Below are 21,186 nucleotides of genomic sequence, written 5' to 3'. Positions count from 1 at the left end.
AGAATTCTTGGCTGGTAGTTTTTCTCTTTTAGTACATTAGGTACATCATACCTCTTTCTTCTCACATCCATGGTTTCTGATGAGAGGTTAGCAATTAATCTTATCGTGTTTCCCTTGTATGTGATGCTTAGGTTTTCTCTTGCTGCTTTCAGAAACCTCTATGTCTGATATTTGTCATTCTGAATAGTAGGCATCTCAGCATAAGTCTATTAGGATTTACTCTGTTTGAGGTGCACTGTCCTTCTTGGATATTGATGTCTTTCTTAAGCATTGAGAAGTTTTGGTGATTATTTCCTTAATTACTCTTTCTGCCCCTTTTCCATTCTCTTCTTCTTCTGGGATGCAGATATTGCGTATGTTGGTGTGTTTCCCATTGTCCTTCAATTCCATAAGATCCTGTTCCATTTTTTCCATTCTCTTTCTATTCTCCTGTCTTTTCCAGTTCAGATGTTCTGTCCTTGAAATCACTAATCCTTTCTTCAAGCAAGTAAAATCCACTCTTAGGTGCCACTAATGTATTTTTTAATAAACTGCAGAATTTATTAAATTATAAATTTCATAATCAAAAGAATAATGCAGATTAAGAGAAACCTCAGAACTACAAGCACTAGACAGCAAAGTCTATGAGAATGCAATGAAGTGTATTACTTACAAAATCCCAAAGCATAAGATATTAGCAGCTTACTTTATATTTACATTTCAGTAACTTTTCTATAAAATGGTTGTTAGTCGTCTATTTTAAAATCCCAAATTCACATCTATTCTCTCATTAAATAAGCTTCCTGCTCATACTCTTACCAAATATCTCAAAGATACCAAATTTTAGTAATGATTTTATGTCAATCCAAGCAAAAAAAAAAACACACAATGCAAGAGTCAGATGAGGTCTGTTAATGCACAGATAATAACACACACTGGTCCAAAGAACTGAAGAAAAAATATTTTATTCTTATAAAATAAGCAGACCTCAAGAAAACTGGGTTATTACCAAACAGCTCTCAACTATTAACACCCAAATTCTTTACATTAAATAAATTTTTCAACAGAGATATGTTAGACATTTTACCTATAGGTCTATCTTGTCCATACCCCTTCCCACCCCCACTCCCAAAATATACTATTAGGTTGAGTATAATATTACATGGGCAGAAATTTGCAGGTAACCATTTCAGCTTTGAGCATGGGGCTGAAAGCTATGTTTATTTAAACTTCACTTACTGTGCACTGTCAATCAGACCTTCTAGATCTGACTCTGACACTCACTGTTGCACTGCCTGCTACTGGGCAATCAGTTCCTGAATGATCTGATTGACCAATTACTATCTGATTTATATTAGAAACCAAAAGTTTCTGTTGGTTCAAGGGGTGCTATGCATCAAGTGCAGATGCATGCTCACTATCACTAATGGCATCTGATTTGGTTTCTTCAGTAGGGATGTCTGGAGATGATGATCCTTGAAGATGTTGATCCTTGATCTTCTTCTCCTTCTCCCCTATGGCTCCTTTCAGCGATGCTATAACCTCTCAGTTGCAAATGATGAAAAGAGTTGTCCAGAGAAATGCTTACATCAGATGATGGTGCTGCAGGGTTTGTTAACTGACCATCTACTGAAGTTAGGAGCAGTAGCTGGTCAGTTAAGGAACGCTGCAGCACTACCTTTTGATGCAAGCACTTCTCTGGACAACTGAGGCTGAAATGAAGCTCCCCTCTGTGCTAATATACTGTCCTTTCTAAGAGCAGAGCTCTCTTTTGCTAAGTTTGCAGTGGGAAAGTCACAGTCCAGCCCAAGTCCAGCTACACCCTTTGGCATCTATGATATCCTATTCAATCTTCCTGCAAAGCCCATGTTCGTTTCTCTTACACTGAACCAAATTTTCAAGATCAGCAACATAGAGAAACCCAGAAATCAGCATTTCAGTGCTCTTTTTATCTTTGGAGAAAGCATGTTCCCCCTTCATAATACCATGCATTTTCATCAATTTCTGTACTTGCCGCCTTGACTTCTTGTAAAAACAAGGTTGGTTTGTAAAGGAAATCCTCAGGAATTCATTTTCAGCACAGATAGAAAACATGTTTACAAGGCAGACTGACTGGGTGAACACATTTGCAGACAAAGGGCCCATTCAGGGGCAGTTAGAGAAAGTGCGGTATTAGAACAGGACTCGGCGTTCCTGTTCATTGGAAGCATGTTTACTGAGTGGCCAATTTCACCACAACCAGCCATCATTTCTATTACAGATCCCAAAGATTCCTGCCGCAAAAATACAACATCTTCTTCCCCAGCAGTAAGTCAGTTTACAGTACTTTCCCTTCCACTGCTTGTTGATTCTTTCTCTCTCCCGCTATGGCTGCAGCGACTTCGCAGTTTTTTCTCTTCAGCCTTGGAACCCACGGCTGCCAGAGACATGCACAATCATCATGTGACTGACCATCAGACCATGGGTGCTAATGCTCATGGGTGCAGAGGCTCACCCTAATGCACTTTTAACTCATCCATCGTGTCTTTCATTCCCATAAGGCCTGTTACTTTCCTTTGCAGGCTTTCAAACTGTTCTTTGTGCTCTCCCAGGGTCTTTTTAATACCATTTATCTCTTAGTCATATTTTCTCTCAATTCTTTGAACTGATTTAGGAGAGTTGTATGATTTTCATTGATTATCTTAAACCCTGTATGTGTTCAGGATACTTGGTATGTTCCTTTGGCTGGGCCATCTCTTCCTGTTTCATAGTATGACTTGTAATTCTTCTCTGATGTCTAGGCTTCTGAATATGTTGGTGAATTTGCTGTGATGACCAATTTCTCCCTCTTGCCTATTGGTTTTTTTTCCACATCTCTTCTTTGATATTTCATTCAACTTATTCTAAGTCTTTAAAATTGCCCAGCTTAAGTTATCAAAATAGGGCCATGGACTCACTAATGGGGCACAGACTTTCTCTCAGGGCACAGAGAGAAACAAAAGTAGTTTTTGTCCATACAATTTCCAGACTGGCCAGCAGATGGCACTCGTTGGTGTTTGTCTTGGCTTTCCTGTGTTTTGGTCTGGCCACAGCTGAGATTCAATGTGGGCTTTACTGGGCGAATTCCTGAAGAAAAGCCCCCTGGCTCCCCTTCCCTTTTCTCTTGAAACAGCTGACTGGGAGGAAGATGTCTGTTTTCTCTCAGTCACTGCAGTGAGCCAGGGTTTTGCCCCAGCTTAATATACTGGAGTGGGGGAAGGGAGCCCTTCCCAGCTGCTGCAGGGGTTTGGTAACTCATGTTCGTTGTTTCGGCTTCTTCATCTCTTTGTCCCTCACCTGCTGGGAGTTGCACAGCACTGTCTTGGTCTGCTGACCTCCAAAGCAGGTCCCCCAGAGAGCTGGTGGCCCTTTCCCCATTGTTTTTGTGAGAAACGTGAGCCCTGCCTTCCAAGTCCAATGCCATCTTTGCACAATCCTCTCAAAGCTTTGGGGGTTTTTCTCTCCTGAGTGGTATTTAAAATAATGGAATATCTTAAATAAATGGTATTTGCCAATTGTTGAAATCTGACATATTTCCCTGTGAGGGGTCTCTTGGTTCATATCCAATGTCATTCTTAATGTCATACTTTAGTAGTTTGGCCTACATATTGAATGTCTCATTCATTGAGTCTTAACCACAGTTTCCCTAATTTCTGGTGGGAGAGGTCATCTGTTCACATGATTTGAGGGCTTTGTGTTTCCTTCTCTGTGACATGCCTTTTCATATCTGTGTCCATTCTTTGATTTGGGTGTTTCTTCTATATACTGATTCCTTAGAATTAGCATTTATTATGGATACAAGTCCTTTAGCTATCATTGCAACTACCTTCCATTTTGTGGCTTGTTTTTTCTCTTTATTTGTTGTGACTTTTAAAAAGCAGAAATTCTTTATTTTAACACAGCTGAATATGACCATTTTTATAAATTTTAAGATGTCAGCTGTTTTGTAGTGTATCTTGTTTAAGAAATTCTCCCCTATTAAAAGTGACAAGGACAGTCTCCTACCTTTTAAAGGTTTTGAAGACTTGCCTCTCACACCGAAGCCTTGGATTCACATGGGGTGAATTTATAAGTGTGAGCTGTGATCTCATCTGTTCCACTTTTTTCCATGGGGGTAGTGAGTGGCAGCCCCCGTGGTGGAGCTTCCTCCTGTCCTCAGTGAGCTGCCACCACCTCAGGAGTTTCCAGCTCCGAGCTCCAGGCTCCAGGCCCTGGTTTAGGTTGACAGGCTCAGCCCCAGGAGGTCTGTTATCCATGTGGAAAGTTGTCAGGAGGTCTTGCTGCCCCCCTGCCCCTCCCCTCTTAGGGGAGATTTCAAGCCATGTCCCCTGGAGTCTGTGACTCCCTTCAGCCAGTGACATGCTCCTATGTACCAGGCACTGTAACTTGTGGCCAGGAGCTTTCAGGGCCAGTGATGGACCGGTGGCCCCACCACCTGGTTCCTGAGGGAGGCTGATGCTGAGAGCCCCTGGGGACCCGGGATGGGTACATGGGGTGAGCGGGGAGGAGCATGTGTGCTTTGAAGCTGATTGGCTTTGGGATGGCTCATTAGTAGATGACATAACCCAGCCAATTCTGACACGTCATGGACTTCTGTAGCCAGCCCTGATATTTCTGTGATTTCATACATTTTTGGAATCAGGTTTTCAAGGCTCCCCACCCTCCAGGCCTCTCAAATGTGGATTATAATGGCATTAATTATAGAAGTTCATCTGGGGGGAAGGGGGTCCTTGCAGAATGATCCTTGTCTGCGGGCACCTGTGGTGTCTCCACATCCTTAGGTCTTCATCGGCGCCTTTCACAGCCTCTTCCCCAAATATCCTATATTTTTTGCTGCTTTTGTTATAGGAGTTTTAAATGATGTTTGCCTACTCTTTATTGCTATTGTGATATAATTTGTTTTATTTGTTATATCTGGCCACCTTGCATAGTCTCATAATTCTAAAAATTAACTGGTGAATCTCACGTTTCTATGTAAGTTGAAAGAAAAGATGAACAACCGTGCTCTCCATCCTCAGTGAATTTTTTAATAGAAGCTGTGATAGAGGCAGGCTTGATTTTAGGTGGCGTGCTTCTCACATGTTACTGTCAACAACTATGAAGAAGGCTATTGGCAGAAATCCTTTACCAGGGTAAGGGGGTTCCCAGACCTTCTACATTTGCTACAAATGATAAATGAGTGTCAAATTTTATCTAAATAATTTATTCACATTTTGTGGCCATATTTTTTCTCCAGTAGTCTATTAATATGGTTAATTATATTAATCCATTTTTGAATGTAAACATAATTTAAATTTTTTGGAAATAAACCCACCTTGATTGTGATGATAATTTTTTTAATTATGAATGACTGAGCTTTACTAATAGTTTAGAATTTTTATGTTCTAGGATCATGCATGAGGGACGCTGGCTTGTAATCCCCTATTTTTGTGCCATCCTTAACTGACCTTGATATTATGGTAGCCTCATTCAGTGCACCTGGGAGTGTAATTTCTCCTTGGAAAGATTTTGCATGTGATCAATATAATGCATTTCTTGAATATTTGGTATACCATCTGAGCCGAGTGTTTTCTCTGCGAGAATACTGTAAACTACGGATACAGTTTATTTAGTAGCTCCAGGCTTATTTAGTATTTCCATTTGTTTTAAAGTCAACTCAGTTTATATACTTTGGAATTTATTCATTTACTCACATTTGGTCATTTATTGATATAAAGTGGTTCAGAATGTTTGACTTTTTAAAATATTTCTGCTCTATGTATAGTTAAACCTTATTAATTACTATTACTGCTTAAATTTGCCTTCTCTTAGTATATGTATTCTCACCAAGGATAATATCAACCAAAGGCGGCGTATTAGTCAGCCAAAGTGGTGCTGATGCAAAGTACCAGAAATTGGTTGGTTTTTATAAAGGGTGTTTATTTGGGGTAGTAGCTTACAGATACCAGGACATAAGCATAAGTTACTTCCCTCACCAAAGTCTTTTTTTATGTATTGGAGCAAGATGGCTGCCGTCATCTGCAAGGGTTCAGGCTTCCTGGGTTCCTCTCTTCCAGGGACTTGCTTCTGTTTCCTCTGTGAGCTTACTTCCCAGAGCTTCAGCTTAAGGCTTCAACATCAAACTCCAACATCAAAAACCTTCGACTTTGTCCTTTGCCATGCCTTTTATCTGTGAGTCCCCACCAAGGGGTGTGGACTCAACACCCTAATGATGTGCTCTAATCAAAGCCCTTATCATAAATTAATCATGCCCAGGTACAGACCAGATTACAAACATCAATCAATATCTATTTTTCGAATTCATAACCATATCAAACTGCTACAGGTGGCAAACATTGGTTTTTGCAGGGAGAGGAATCTTATTCTTTCTATGGATAAAGCACAGATGCACAAAAAGCACATAAGAGATAAAGAGCATATCTGTGGTATTAAAACCCCATGGGATACTTATAGGAAAAAAATTGAAAAATCATTCTTATGAGGGCACTATAATGAAAATAGAAAGGTTAATAAACACAGTTTGCTTTATCTTGAATTTCACCAGAATATTTTCTGTGTTAGCATACTTTTCAAATAAATTTTGGCTCTTTTGTTATTCTCTATTGTGTTTTTGTATTTATTTATTTGTTCCTTCTTTAATATCACCCTCTTTACTCTTTTGAATTCTTTGTTACATTATTTACATGTGTGATTTAAAATTTTCTATTCAGTATGTTTTCTCCAAGGAATTATTTTAGGCATTGATTTCCAAACTGATTGCCCTGCCATTGAAGAGCATGATTTGTATGGTAGTATTTCTTTGATTTTTACTGATACTTGTTTGATTACATGACTGGGTGGAAGATAATTTATAAGCCCGTTAAATCAAGTTTATTGTATTGTCCAAATCTCAATTTTTACTTATACTTTAGTTACTTGACCAGATGTGTGTTGAAATTTCTCATTGTAATAGTGGATTTGTCAATTTCCCCTTAATGTTCTATCATTTTTGCTTTATTTTATGGATTTTTATGGGTGCATATGAGTTTAGAAATTTTGTAACTTAGTGGCCAGTGAGACTCTATTAGATACGTATTCTCCTGAAATCTAATCATGTGTGTGGGTGTGTGTGTGCACGCGCTGAAGAATCTGTGCAATTGCAGCCTCCACCACCTTTGCGCACCACCTCCCAAGCCTTTTGTCATGTTGAGGAAGTTCCCGTCCATTGCTATTTTTCTCAGGTTTTTTTGTTTGTTTGTTTCTTTCCTTGTTTTATCATGAAAGGGTATTGGATTTTGTCAAATGCCTTTTTTTTCTTTTTTAGTTACTGGGGGTGGGGGATTGAACCTGGGACCTCACATGCGGGAAGCCAGCACTCAACTACTGAGCCACATCAGCTTCCCTGAGCTGGTTTATCATCTGTTTTGCTTGTTGTTCGCTTTTGGTTTTTTTCAGGAGGCACCAGGAACCGAACCTGGGATCTCCCAGGTGGAAGGCTGGAGCTTAACCTGTTGAGCCACACCCACTCTCCTCAAAATACCTTTTCTACATCAATTGAGATGATCAAGTGATTTTCCCCCCTTCATTCTATTTGTGTTGTGTATCATATCAATTGATTTCCATATGTTGAACCACACTTGCTTTCCTGAAGTAAATCCTGCTTGGTCATGGCATACCCTTCTAATATACTGTTGGATTTGATTGACTAGTACTTTTTTGAGGATTACTATATCTATATTCAGAAGGAAATTAGTCTAATTTTTTCCTTGTGATATCTATCTGGCTTTTATATCAGAGTTATGCTGGCTTTATGGAGTGAATTAGGAAAAGTTCCCTACACTTAAAGTTTTTAGGTATGTTGAGATATTCTATTTCTTTTTCAGTTAGTTAAGTTGTAAATTTCTAGAAATATATCCATTTCCTCTAGGTTATCTGATTTATTGGCATACAATTGCTCATAGTATTCTCTTATAATCTTCTTAATTCCTGCAAGATTATTAGAATGTCCTCTCTTTCATTTCTGAATTTGGTGATTTGCTGCATCATCTCTCTTTTCATTCACTGTGTCAGCAACTAAAGTTTTGTCATTTTTTTTATCTTTTCAAAGAAACAACTTTTTGTGTCATTGATTTTCTTGATTGTGTTTCTATTTTCTCTCTCTGCTCTGATAGTTATATTTCCTGCCTTCTGTTAACTTTACATTTACCTTACTCTTTTTCCAGTTCCTCAAGATGTGTATTTTATGGATCGTCTCTTTTTTCTTACATATAGGCATTTATAGCTATAAAGTACTTTCTAAGCACTTGAGAAGACTGTGTATTCTGCTGATGTTGGGTCGTGTGTTATATATGTCTACATCTAGTTGGCTCATGGTATTACTTAAGTCCTCGCTTTCCTTACTGATCTTCAGTCTAGATATTCTACCCACTTATGAAAGCAGTATATTGAAATCTCCACCTGTTATTGTAGTACTATCTCTCCCTTTAGTTTCATCAATGTTTACTTTAAATATTTGGGTTCTGTTATTAAGAGTACATATGTTCATATTTGTTATATCTTCTTGTTGGATTGATCTTCTTATTAATACATAGTGTTTTTTTTTGTCTTTTATGTAACAGATTTTAGCTTAGAGCCCATCTTACTTTCCTGGCTGCTATGGCAAATGCCATACAGTGGGTTGGCATAAACAGGAATTTATTGGTCCATAGGTTCAGAGGCTAGGAGGCTGCTTCCTCCTGGGGTTGGTATTGTTCTGCCTGTTTGGTAATCCTCAGGTTCCTTGGCTTTCCCGTCACATGGTGATTTTCTCTCCTTTCTCTTCTGGGTTCTACTGTCCCAACTTCCAGCTCCTCCATGTGGCTTTTTCTTTTTAATAGGCCTCCAATAATAGGATTAAGACTGGTTCTGATTCAGTTGGACCTTACTTTAACTAAAAATAACATCTTCAAATGATACTTTTTACAAAGTGTTCTCCCACATGAATTAGATTAAGATTAAGAACATGCTTTTTTTTCTGGGGCACATAATTCAAACTTTCACAAAACTTATTTTCTGATGTTAGTATAGCCACCCTGACTCTCTTTTGGTTACTATGTGCATGGAATTTTTTTTCACCCTTTTACTTTCAACCTATTTTTGTCTTTGAATTTAAGGTGAGTCTCTTGTAAACAACATATAGTCCTATCTTGCTCTTTTACCCATTCTGCTAATCTTAGTGTTTTTGAGTGGATCTATTAATCCACTTATATTCAAAGTAATGACTGATAATACAGGATGTACTACAGCCATTTTTTCTTGTACATCTTATACCTTTTTTGTCCCTTATTTCCTCCATTGCTTCTTCTTTTGTGTATAGTTGATCTTTTGCAGTGAAACTATTCGATCCCCTTCTCATTTCCTTTACTGTATATTTATATTTCCTTTGTGGTTACTATGAGTTTTATAATTAACATCCTATGTCTGTAACAATGTAGCTTCAATTGATATTGACTTAACTTCAATAGCACGTGCAATCTCTGTTCCTACACACCTGTTTCTCCTCTTTATTTACTTCTGTTCACAAATTCTCTTTATATTTTGTGTTTCCAATAATGTAGAAATAGGACTTTTTTATGCATTTGTAGTTTAGATTCTGTAAGAAATAAAAAATTAGAGTTACATAGCAAGACTGTAGTAATACTGCCATTTATAATTACCTATATTGTTACCATTACTGAAAAACTTCATTTCTTCATAAGGCTTCGAACCACTGTCTAGTGTCCTTTTTTTTCAACCCAAAGAACTCCCTTTAGGAGGGGAGGCTTTGTGGTGTTGAAATTCCTCAGCTTTTGCTCATCTGGGAATGTCTTAATACAGTCCTCATTTTTAATGGATGATTTTGTTGGATACACAATTAGGGGCTGTGTTGCTTTTTTTCTTTCAGCACTTTAAATCCTGCTTGCTCATTTCCTTAATTTCTCATGAAATATAGGCACTTAATCTTATTGAGGATCCATCCCCTTTTATGTGATTAGTCACATCTGCCTTGCTAAATTTTTTGGATTTTCTCTTTATTTTTGCCCTTAAACAGTTCTGTTATAATGGGTCTCAGTGTGGATCTTTTTGACTTTACCCTATTTGAAGTTTGTTGGGCTTCTTTGATGTCTATATTCATGTCTTTCATCAAGTTTGAGATGCTTTTGGTCATTATTTCTTCAAATGTTTCTTCTTCCTCTTTCCTTTTCTAATGGGATTCCTATAACAAATATGTTGGTACAATGCATGTTTTCCTTATATCCTTTCAGCTCTACTCACTTTAAAAATTCTTCTTTCTTTCTCCACTTCAGACTGAATAATTTCACCTAGCTACCTTCCAGATCACTGAATCTTCCTTCTTCCTGTTTAAATATGTTGTTGAACCCATCTAGTATATTTTATATTTCTGTTATTGTGCTTTTCAACTCTAGAATTTCTGTTTGATCCCTTTGAAAATTTTCTAATTGCTCCTTTTGGTCAAACATCACCTTCCCAATTTTCTTTAGTTCTATGTCCATGATTTCCTTTAGCTCATTGAACTTATTTATGAGAGGGAATTTAATATCTCTGATTACTCATCCCAATGTCTGTGCTTTGTCATTTACCTTGTTCCTCTCAATGGACCATCTCTTCTTGTTTCTTTGTATGCATGTGATCTTTCATCAAAGTTTGGGTATTTGATTACTTTGGCTTTTTAACTCTGGAAGTTGTATTCCCTCTCTTCCATCAGATTTTAGATTATATTGGCTGTGCACTGAAGTTCCCCTTCTATAGCCAGTCTAGTTTATACTAAATCTATAGGTCAGCTTGCGGTGAAAAGTTAGGTTGTTCTCAGGTTCTCTGAGCAGGTCTCTTGCCCTAGCATGTGTAGGAGCTTTCAAGAAGTCTTCAATATGTGTAACTGTTCTGTCTCTACAAAAGTAGTTTCTCTTCTCAAATTCTCCTCCTAGCACCCTGGGCTGTGCTTTTTGTCTCAATTATAGTCTTTCACCCCAGGGATTACAGTCAGCTAAACTCTGCTCCACTGCCCTAATCTTCCTTTCTGCACTGTTTCTACATCCCAGGCAAGTTCCTTGTTAGGAAAAACAAACATGTGCTTTAAGTCAGTCTTTCAAGAAGCAGATATGGAGCTGATGTGCAAAGACGTTAATGTGTGTGTTTGGGTGAGTTAATCACCAGGCATCAGGGACCAGCACTTCAAGTTGTGTAGGCTGCCAAACCATCAAGCCTCAGATGCTGGGCCAAGCCAACAGCTGGGGAGGGGCTCACAAGTAAAGGTGTTCTACAGCTTTCCAGCCAATTATAGGTTTTATTTTTCCTGATTTGTTGTTTACTAAAAAGTTATTTATTGTTGACCAATTTCCAGAGTTCTGGAAAGTTGATTCTGACAGAGTCTGCCAGATTTCCACTATTTCTAAGGGGGGGAGTCATTTACCAGGAATGTCTTACTCACCATTTTGCTGATGTCACCTCCTTAAGCTTTGGGTTCTTTTAAATAATTTAAACTTTTTTTTTCATTTATTAAGAACTTTAACCTTTCTACTTATTTACTCAAGTTGAAATGTGCAAGGATTTGGCAGTTGATAAATCATGCAGAAATGAACAAAAATATATTATAAAGGAGCATTGTAGTCTGTTTACTGAAAGAATTTTTTCAGTCTATCTATATCAAAGAACCTCAGACCAATTCATAATTAGATACACGCAACTTTGATTTGCAAGACTATTCTGTATTGACAATTTAAATTGTTTTTAAATCATTAACTATTGACCCCAATACCTCAATTCATCATAATTCTGGGGGGGGGGGGTTGTGAAACAGATGCTTTTCAAAGGATTTAGAATCATGTTAGCTTTGCCTAGTAGAATCCTTTTTCAGAAATCCCAGAGGTGGCAACTTTTCTTAAACCATGTAATCAGACAAAAGTTTTGGGACTGACGGCGCTGAAAGCTTGGGGACAGAGAACGAAGCTGCATGTAGGGCTGCCTGTCCTTGAGGAGCCGAAGAGCCACATGCCCCAGCCCGGTGGCGTCCAAACCTGGTGAGGCTAGTGGAGCTGAAAAGAGGAGGTGGGAAAGCAGGAGCAGAATTCTCCCATCTGATAGTGTTGAAAGGAAAGTGGTTTGGTAGGTGTAGCGGTGTGATATCTTTGATGAATTCCAAAAAGAAAGACTGGATTATGTTTGTAAACTTATTTTTTCCTCTGGGCATATTAGATTATATTGGATTCACAGGTTTACTTGATTAAATAATTAGGTAAACCTCTTCTGCCAGCAGGGTGTTGGGTCCCCACCCCTTGGTGGTGATAAAAGACATGACAAAGGACAGAGTTGAAGGTTCTTAATGTTGGAGTTTTGATGCTGGAGTTAGATGTTGAAACCTTAAGCTGGAGCCCCAGGACATAAGCTCATGGAGGAAAGAGAAGCCAGCCCCAGGAAGAGAGGAACATTGAACAAGAGAAAAGCAAGCCCCAGGAATGTAGGAACCCCAGAAGCCTGAACCCTCACAGACGTCGGCAGCCATCTTGCTCCAAATAGACTTTGGTGAGGGAAGTAACTTATGCTTATGGCCTGGTGTCTGTAAGCTCCTACCCCCAATAAACACCCATTATGAAAGCCAACTCTTTTCTGGTATTTTACATCAGCACCCCTTTCCTGACTGATACAGTGGGCAAGGACCAGCACCCCTCCTCTGCCCCTGGGGAAGCTGCACCCGGTGATCTCGCATGGGGGCAAGTGTCTCTGGCACACTGCCCTGCAGTAGCCCACCTGAGCATGGGAGCAGCATCAAGGTGAAGAGGGAATGGGTGGGGCTGAGGTGGCCGACATGAATGCTGTGGAGAAAATGAAGACTATGGGGAGCCCCTTGGGAGCAGGGTGCTCGGGAGGTGATGCCCACCTCAAAGCTGGCCCCTTCCTCTGTCCCCTGCAGTGTTGGAGGCATAAACCACTCCAAAAAATTCCTCAAGGTGGATTTAGGCAAGACCACTCAGGACACGGGAGGCCACTGATGGCGGGGCGCACAGGCTTTACCTGAGTTCCCAGGTAGTTTTAGGGGGTCCTGGCTAGAACAGACACCAGTTGCTGTGGGTGTCAGGTGTCACTGCCCTGCAGATAAAGCAACAGTGAGGAGAAGGGGAAGCACCCAGGACAATGGGCCGTGAACTGATGTGGGCCCCCAGGTACACGTTTTCCTCCTGCTGTGCTGCGAAAGTCGTAGCATCTGTGACTCACCTGTGCAAAACAGCAGCTTGATTAACCACCAGCATGTAGTAAAACCCCTGGGAGCAGGAAGGCCACAAGGAGTTGGGTGCTCAGTTTTGTGAAGGAGAACTTCCTCCAAATGTGAGGGTACCTCCAGGGATACCCCCGAAAAGTCCTATAGGATGTGAGGGGGGAATAAGGGATGGGGATGATGCAATGCTCTCTTCCACACCTGGCTGTGCTTTCCTCTCTCCTCGCTGGACCCCACTCTCCAAAGAACGCATTGCTGCTCATATGGCCCCATCTCAAGGGCCGATGCTGTGCTGCACTGTGCATGGTAATCAGCTCTTTAGGAACACATGTGAGCACATACATGTGTAGGTGTACTGCACACTTCACTGATAGACTGCATGGCACACTTAGGCATGGTGATACACGTGCACTGCTCTCTCCTGTAATTCTGCACAGCCAGTGCCTGCTCACACAGTGCTGTTGCTGAACTCATCTTCTTATTCAACCTGGAGCGCCTACATGGCCATTGGCTGGCATTCTTGTGTATGTTGACAAGAGTCAGGCAAAGCAACAGACAGAAGCCAGAAACTCACTCATTTGTCAATGAACTGAGAGACCCCTTGGCTGAATCAGGTAATAGTTTTCAAATACTGGGAGAATTTCCTGAATATTTGTGCTATTCACTGTGTAATGGTTACAGAAGTGACAGACTTTAACATTCCATTTGCATTATTCATCTCCATCACTATCTTAAATCTGGGCAATCAGAAAACCTACATCAAGCCCTGGTTGGCAAAGCTTGTGGATTTCTGGGTTGTAAATGGCATAGTTCAAGATTCCACCTTTAAGTCTCTGAATGCAGAGTTGGGAAGCGATACAAAGTAGCATATCATTATATAATATTTCTACTCTATATAGAAATAAAGCATAGTAAAACAAGGAAGTGATGAGTTTGTGTATCCGCTACTTAGTTTCTGATCACGTTCCTTCTCTTGCAGCTTAAATAGAGCTGGTTTTGCTGATGACCATGTTGAGCATCAGCTTCCAAGCCTGTGCGAGCACACCAGCACAGCCCAAAAAGGACGCGCCCTCAGGCTCTTCCCGCATCAGCATGGCTGACCCCAGGCCCACCGGGGAGGTGCCCTGGGTGTAGAAATGCAGTGATGAAAACAAGAAAATGCTGTCTTTGAAAGGAGGATGTAGCTGGGTGATGAGCAGGACAGCATCTTGGAGCAGGAGGCTGGCTGCCTTGGTGACTTCTCAGACAGGTTGTGTTCCCTGAGCAGGTGAACTGGACTGAACGGAACCCCGAGACTCAGTGGAGCTGCTGCTGGGGCACACTAGGGAGAAATGACCACTCATTCTCTGGAGAAGCCACTCAAGAGCAGGTGGGCATTTCCATTTGGATGGTCTTGGGAGAACCCCCACTTTGGGCCAGGCTGGGCTGTAAGGCTGGCCCCCTCCAGCCACCTCCCCACTGCCCACCTCCAGCCGCAGAGACTCTCAACTCCGTGGTTTCTCCACCTGGCACAGGGCGCCCCTGCCCCTCAGCTGTGTGTGCAAACCCTGCTTGGGATAGGAAAGATTTTACCCAATCGGGAGACCTTGAATGAATGTATCTGATCAGCATGCTCATTGAAACAATCTTTATTTTTGTTCCAGTTATTAATTTTGGATTCTCCAAATTTGCATGTTCATCAGCCCTTCTCTTGCAGATGTCATCTCTAATTGTTAAAGCCTCGTGCTCAAATGCACTTTGGAATGTGTGGGCCCAGAGAAAATGTGGGAGCTTTGGGCCTAAATGTGCCGTCCCCAATTGTGCCATCACCAAGAAGCTTGTCGTTTTGCCATCCAGCATAGATGGACCTTAAATTTCTGCCTACAGAAACTTCTTTACAGCAAAGTTTTCCTTAAAATAAGATTTGGGCATAGTAGGTTTGTTTAATGTGAGATGTGTGTGCCTTTTAGAATCAGTTTCCTTTATTGATGACTGTTGGTCTTAAAAGTCATGATGAGTAAGCAGGTTTGCATAAAATTGCTTTCTGCCTCAGGAGACCGGCTGAGTATTTTGATATTTTTGATAAAAGGAGGCAAAAGGCCTTAGGGGACTCTGTTAGAGAAAGCAGCTGAAAATGAGGGGGCCACAGTGCCCCCTTCTTTGGGGTACTAAGCTCAAAGGGGGGCACCCATGTGGAGTCAGGAAAGGGGACTGATAGCCCCACACTGAGGGCCATGGGTTTTCTCAGGAGGTGCGCGGTGGTGCAGAAGTGGCCCCCTCAGGTAGCTGGAGGAGAAGCTCCACGAAAAGAACAGCTGATTTATGCTGAGAAATGTCTCATTACTCCAGCATCATAAAAGCCTACACAAGTGCCCATGAAGTGTATGCAATTAGGCAAATGACATTGTAACTGAGAGGATATATTCCTAAATGTCAAGTGTGTGAAATCTGGGCAATGTCATATTTTACCACATTCTTGGATACTTGGGTTGCATTTAGTTAATATGGGATAGCTGTTCACTGTTGTCTGGTTTTCTATTTTCATTCTTCCTCACTTTGCTTTTGTTGTTTACCTCTAAATCTGTTGTAATTTTTTAACATTTAATTTTGAAATAATTTCAAACTTACAGGACAGTTGAAAAATAATGCAACCTCATACCGAGAATCCAGTATACTGCCACCTCACCCCGGATCCACCACTTTTAGTGTTTTGCCACTTTTGCCACATCCTTCTCTATTAATCATCTATTTTCTGAATATTTGAGAGCAAGTTGCCCACATCTGCTCCTTGAACACATGATACTTCCATGTACATTTTGTAAGGACAAGGATATTCACTTAAGTACAATTACCAAGTCAAGAAATTATCTGTGATATAAAGCTTATCATCTATATTAAATTTTTTATGTTCCAATAATGTATTTTTGAAACTTTTGTCCTCCAGTCTTAGATCCTGTATTGCATTTAATTTTCATTATCTCAGTTTCTTTGTTTTTTAAATCATAGAAACCTACAGAGCCTAAGCTTTCCCATCCCAACCACTCCCAAGCATGCCCCTCAGGGGGGCTCATCACATTTCAATGTTTCAGGCCCCTCCCACCACCCATTCCTAGAACTTTCCCTTCCCCCAACCAGAAGCCCTGCGCTCATTTTGCATTCACTCCCCAAAGTCTCTGCAGCCTTCCCTGTTTACCTGTACTCTGCTTTCTTTCTCTGTGAGTTTGCAGATTCTATGATATTTTCTTTGTGGTTAACATGGAGCTTAAATTCAACATCCTTAATCTGTAACAACCTCATCTGCTTTGACACCAACTTACCTTGGATAGCAAATGTAACCTGTGCTCTTATAATCCTCCAGCCTGCCACCTGTATGCGGTGCTGGTTGTAAATTACGTACTTTCACATTACGAGTCCCAAATCCTTAATTTATCATCGCATGTTAGGCACATACATTTTAGGTCCTGTAGGAAGTAAAGAGTGAAATCATACAAATAATACAACCGAGCCGGCATTTATCTTCCCCCACAGCCTGTCTTTACCGGCATCTCCGTTTCCTCCTGGGGCTTCGGGCAGTTGTCCAGTGTCCCTTCCTTTCACCCTCAGAGTGCACATTGGCACCCTGGGGCAGGTCTGATGGTGGCTTCACCCCCAGCTTCTTCATCTGGGCATGCTGTACTCTCTCCCTCTTTTTGAAAGCTTTGCCAGAGAGAGAAGTCTTGGTTGGCAACGTTGCTTCCAGCACTTTGAATACATCCTCCCAGCCTTCCTGCCCCCGTAGTTTCTGGTGGGACTCGGCCCTTGCTCTTTCTGAGCCCGGGATGTGATGTGCTGCTTCTCTCCATCATTCTATCCCCTGCAACCACCTCATCTGCGTGGGGGCTCGGGGCACTGACTCCCCGGGTCTGTCCCAGCCTGGAAGGCCTCCTCCCTGGGGCCTCTCTAACCCCCTGTGTTTACCCTCCTCTGCTTCAAACCTGGAGCAGCCCCTCTCTTGACGATCCCAGGGAGAGGGTCCCCCGGGGGTCCCACCTCTGGCCAGTGAAAACCCTCTCACTTGGTTTATTCCAGCATTTCCCTCCCTCGCTCCGTTCTGCTCGTGAGGTCCCATGTGTCAGGGAGGCCTCTCCGCTGGCAATGGCGTGTCCTTTGACACGAGTCTAGAGGCCATCCTGCTCACTGGCCTTCTGCGCTGAGCTCGTCCTAGCACTTGCCAGGGCTGCTGCGTCTGTGTCTTCTCTTCTCAGTGCTGCCGCACTGGTCCTTCCTCGCTCACCACCCAGGGGTCCTGGCCACCAGCCGCCAGTGCTGTGACCACCACCCTGGGCCTCTTCTCTACCAGGGGCCAGGTGGGATTTCCTCGGGCATAGCCCCTGTGGTCCATGCACAGCTTGGGCCAAACTGTCCTGCCTATACTGGTCTGGAGGGGCCGCTGGGCTCTGACCCAGCAATGCCAGAGGGTCCCCGTGCACGGCCCACAGCCCATGGTGGGGAGGGGGACCTTTAGACTCCCCCAGCCCACTGTTCACATCTGCAATCCCGTGGCTCTCACAGGGGGCCGGGCAGTTGAACTGCTCAACACCGATGAGCACGTGCTGGCGCTGGGGGGAGAGGGGATTGCGAGAATGTGGATCAGGAGCCTTTGTGGTGCCCGAGGCCAGCCCTGCCGTGTGTGCCCAAGGCCTGCCGTCAGGGCGCCCTGCTGTGAATGCCCTGCCGTGGGTGCCCTGCTGTGGGTGCCCGGGGCCTGCCGTCAGGGTGCCCTGCCGTGCTGCAGTGCTCACCCCTTGCTTGAACCATTCTCCTTTGCCCAGCAAAGGCCCCAGGGCTGAGGGCTGGCTGCCCTGGGCCCTGGGCGCCTTGATGGCCTCCTGGCCTGGGGGCTCGTCTGAGCTGTGCCCATCCACTCCACCTGGAGGAGCAGCAGGCTGCGAAGGGCCAGCACTGGGCCAGGCCCTGTGGGTCAAGGGGACTTGCTCCTTCTCTCCCCTCTGTGACCCAGACCTTCTGCCCCCGGCCCCCTCTGCCACCCCCCAGGACGCATGTGCCCAGGAAGCTGGGATCACCCACCTGCACATCACTGGGACCCTCCTGGTGCCGAGGGTCTCTCTCCCTGAATGGAAAGAGCATCTCCTCAGTCCTTCCATGGGCGGAAACTGAACGGTTTTAATATTCCATGCAGCCACGCGACTGTGTCCCACCACTTTCAGAGTAACAGGATCCCGTGTCCTCCAGTCACTTGAGCGCTCCAGCCCTTTCCTCCTGCCTGCCTTTGCGGCCCCGGCCCTTACTCCTTCGCATTCCTCACTCAGTTGCTTGGATGAGCTGCTCGGCTGCCTTTCCATTCTCCGAAAGATTGGACCCATAGTTGCCTGCCCAGGTCCCCTGTCCCCCAGAGGAAAAGGCAAGGAAGCCCGAGTGCCTGCTGGACCCCGTAAGTCATGAAATGATTAAGCCCTGGCAGGTGTCCAGAGCTCCGTGGAGCCTGCAGGAGCCGCTGTCACTGAGGTGACCGGCTGGGGCTGGGGGCAGGGGCTCTCGCCCAGCGGCCTCGGACTCCAGCCTTCCCGCGGAGCTAGGGATCCGGGAGGATTTAGGGCAGGGACTTGGCTTTGCTGGTGGGTCCTGCTGTCACCTGCAGGCCTGGGCAGGGGCCACACCCACCTGCATCCTCCAGAAGTCCTGGCTTTCCTGCACTTGCAGCCCCGTCCATGCCCAGTGCAGGGTCCAGTGAGGTCAGGGGCCTCCTGGAGTTGGTGCCAGCCCCTCCCACCTGGCCACTGCAGGGGTTCTCGCCACATCGTTCACCACCCTCATCTCATCTGTAACATGACAGGAGTTGCAGGTTAGAATTTCAGGGGCCCGGGAAGGGACCACCTAGCACCCTGCAGGGGCACCCGTATTTTCACTCCATGTGCCATTTGGGCACTTCCCGGGCTACCTGTGCAGAGCCGGGGGATAGTTGTCTTCCTGCATGGGGCCCCTGCCCCTGCCTCCCCTGCAGACCCTCCGGGAAGCCCCTCCCTGAAGGCCCTCCCCCACACCTGGGCCATCCCAGGTGAAGGTCACCTTAAGCCCTGCACAGAAGCGGCTGCAGCCTCCCTGGAACATGACTACGCATCTGGCGAAGCCCTGCGCTGGGGCGGGCTGGCGCTCACGGCTCCGACCCCCCAGGACTTCCCCCTCGCTGGCTTGCTTTCTGCACATGGTGTGTGTGGGTGCTGCGCGGGCCCTTTCGTGGTGGGCTTCCTGCTTCCACAGTGATCTCAGAGGGTGTTTCCCCTGCAGGGCTGCGGGAGCAGTCCTCAATCCTGGCACCAACTGCAAGTTTGGGGGTTTCCCAAGTCACCCCATTTGACGATTTTCAAGGAGGACCCACAGGGCCCACTGCATGCTGCTCTGCCCACGGCACGTTAAAGTCCAAAGGACAAGCTGCATGGCCGAGTTGAGGGGTGTACAGGCACGGGGCCTCCGCTGCCCTCCCCAGCGTGTGTGTGGCCCGACCTCAGGGGCCCTGAGCCTGCACAGGGGTGTCCAGGGGAGTCCAGGGGAGCCCGGGGGTGTCCAGGGGAGCCCAGGTGTGGGGTGTCCACTGCCCTCCCCCAGCGTGTGTGACACCTGACCCCAGGGGCCCTGAGCCATCCAGGGGAGTCCAGGCGTGGGGTGTCTGCTGCCCTCCCAGAGGCAGGACAGTCATCTCCCCCAACGCGTGTGACACCTGACCACACGGGGCCCTGAGCTGTCCAGGGCTTTCCCGGCTCCAAGACTGAGGCCACGGCCACCCTGGGGAGCAGCTCTGCCTGACCGAGGCCCACCCTAAGGCCCCCTGCCCGTCCAAGCCAGAGCAGGGCTTGGAGCTGCCGTCCCTGAGCTGAGGGCAGCAGCCAGTGCTCTCCGGCAAGGTCAAATTCATTCTACATGCTCCTCCACTCAACAAAGGAAAAGGTGAGCTCAAAATCATTTTGAAACCATTGCAGTAGCTGGTACTCGAATGAAGAAGCCTACACATCCACAGGCACACGTGGAGGGCCTCCCAGCAGACGTTCTGGAAATGCCGCTCCTGATTCCTGCCTGGACCTAAAGCCTTTATGAACCCGAGAAATCACTGAACTTCTGTGATCAGATTTATTGAATTAAAAGGTTGAACATGTCCCAGTGTAAAGATGCTAGGATTTTAAGTGTTTGCCTCATTTATTGGATTACCAATGTTTTATGGTTATTTTGCACTTAGGAAGATACTTGAGTAGAGTATTTCAATTTAAAAAATCTTATACAGAAAAACTAATCTAACATCATAATCACTGAAAAAAAATGTAGGAGATGCTAGTCTCCCCCAAACAAATCTTCTGTTAATTTTGTATATCTCCACATTAATTTCTTTGAGTAGGCCAAAACCACTGGGAAATGTGTCAGCCAAATATGAAAAAGCATGTGTTCTTTGGTCATCTACGTTGAACTCAGGAGTGGCTGGACCTAGCTGAAGAGAATTCTTGATAGGTGCCTCCTGCCACCAGGGCCTATAAAGGAAGTTTATCATAGAAGAAGGAAAATGCAGAATAGACGCCACAGTAAATGAAGGGGGTTTTTCATGATTAAATCAGTGATTCTCCATTTCTGATGTGCTTGCTTGTGATGATTAAGTCTATAAAATTAGAAGCATTTCATGAGGAAAAGCTGTGACGAGGGTAACTGCTCCAGCAGTGCTGGGAATGACTCCTCTCCCCAAACGCCCAGGACGAGCAGCAGCTGGAGCGGCTGGGAGTTCACCCGGCCCTGCGTGCGTTTATTTCCCTTTCTGAAGAAGTAAAGGCTTTTGACAGAGACACCTGCAGTTTCCAGCCTTGATTGACAGGATAAATAACAATCTCACAATTTTCTCAACCATGAAATGGCGAAGCAGCGAGGGGGGGGAGAGTAGCTATAACAAAATCCTTCAACAGACAGAGTGAGGTGGACGCAGGGGTGGTGACGTTGTCGGGGTGGAG

The 21,186-nt window shown here is 44.3% G+C and overlaps 1 pseudogene; it reads right to left on the bottom strand.

The window, feature by feature from the left end:
• Positions 1-1,203: 1,203 nt before the first annotated feature.
• Positions 1,204-2,228, bottom strand: LOC111760016 (E3 ubiquitin-protein ligase RNF146-like; annotated as a pseudogene).
• Positions 2,229-21,186: the final 18,958 nt, after the last annotated feature.

Source organism: Dasypus novemcinctus, chromosome 6 (genome assembly GCF_030445035.2).
Source record: "Dasypus novemcinctus isolate mDasNov1 chromosome 6, mDasNov1.1.hap2, whole genome shotgun sequence".
In the NCBI taxonomy this organism is placed as follows: Eukaryota; Metazoa; Chordata; class Mammalia; order Cingulata; family Dasypodidae; genus Dasypus; species Dasypus novemcinctus.
Note: the sequence above shows the minus strand (reverse complement) of the source record. Positions and strands in the feature narration are given on the sequence as shown.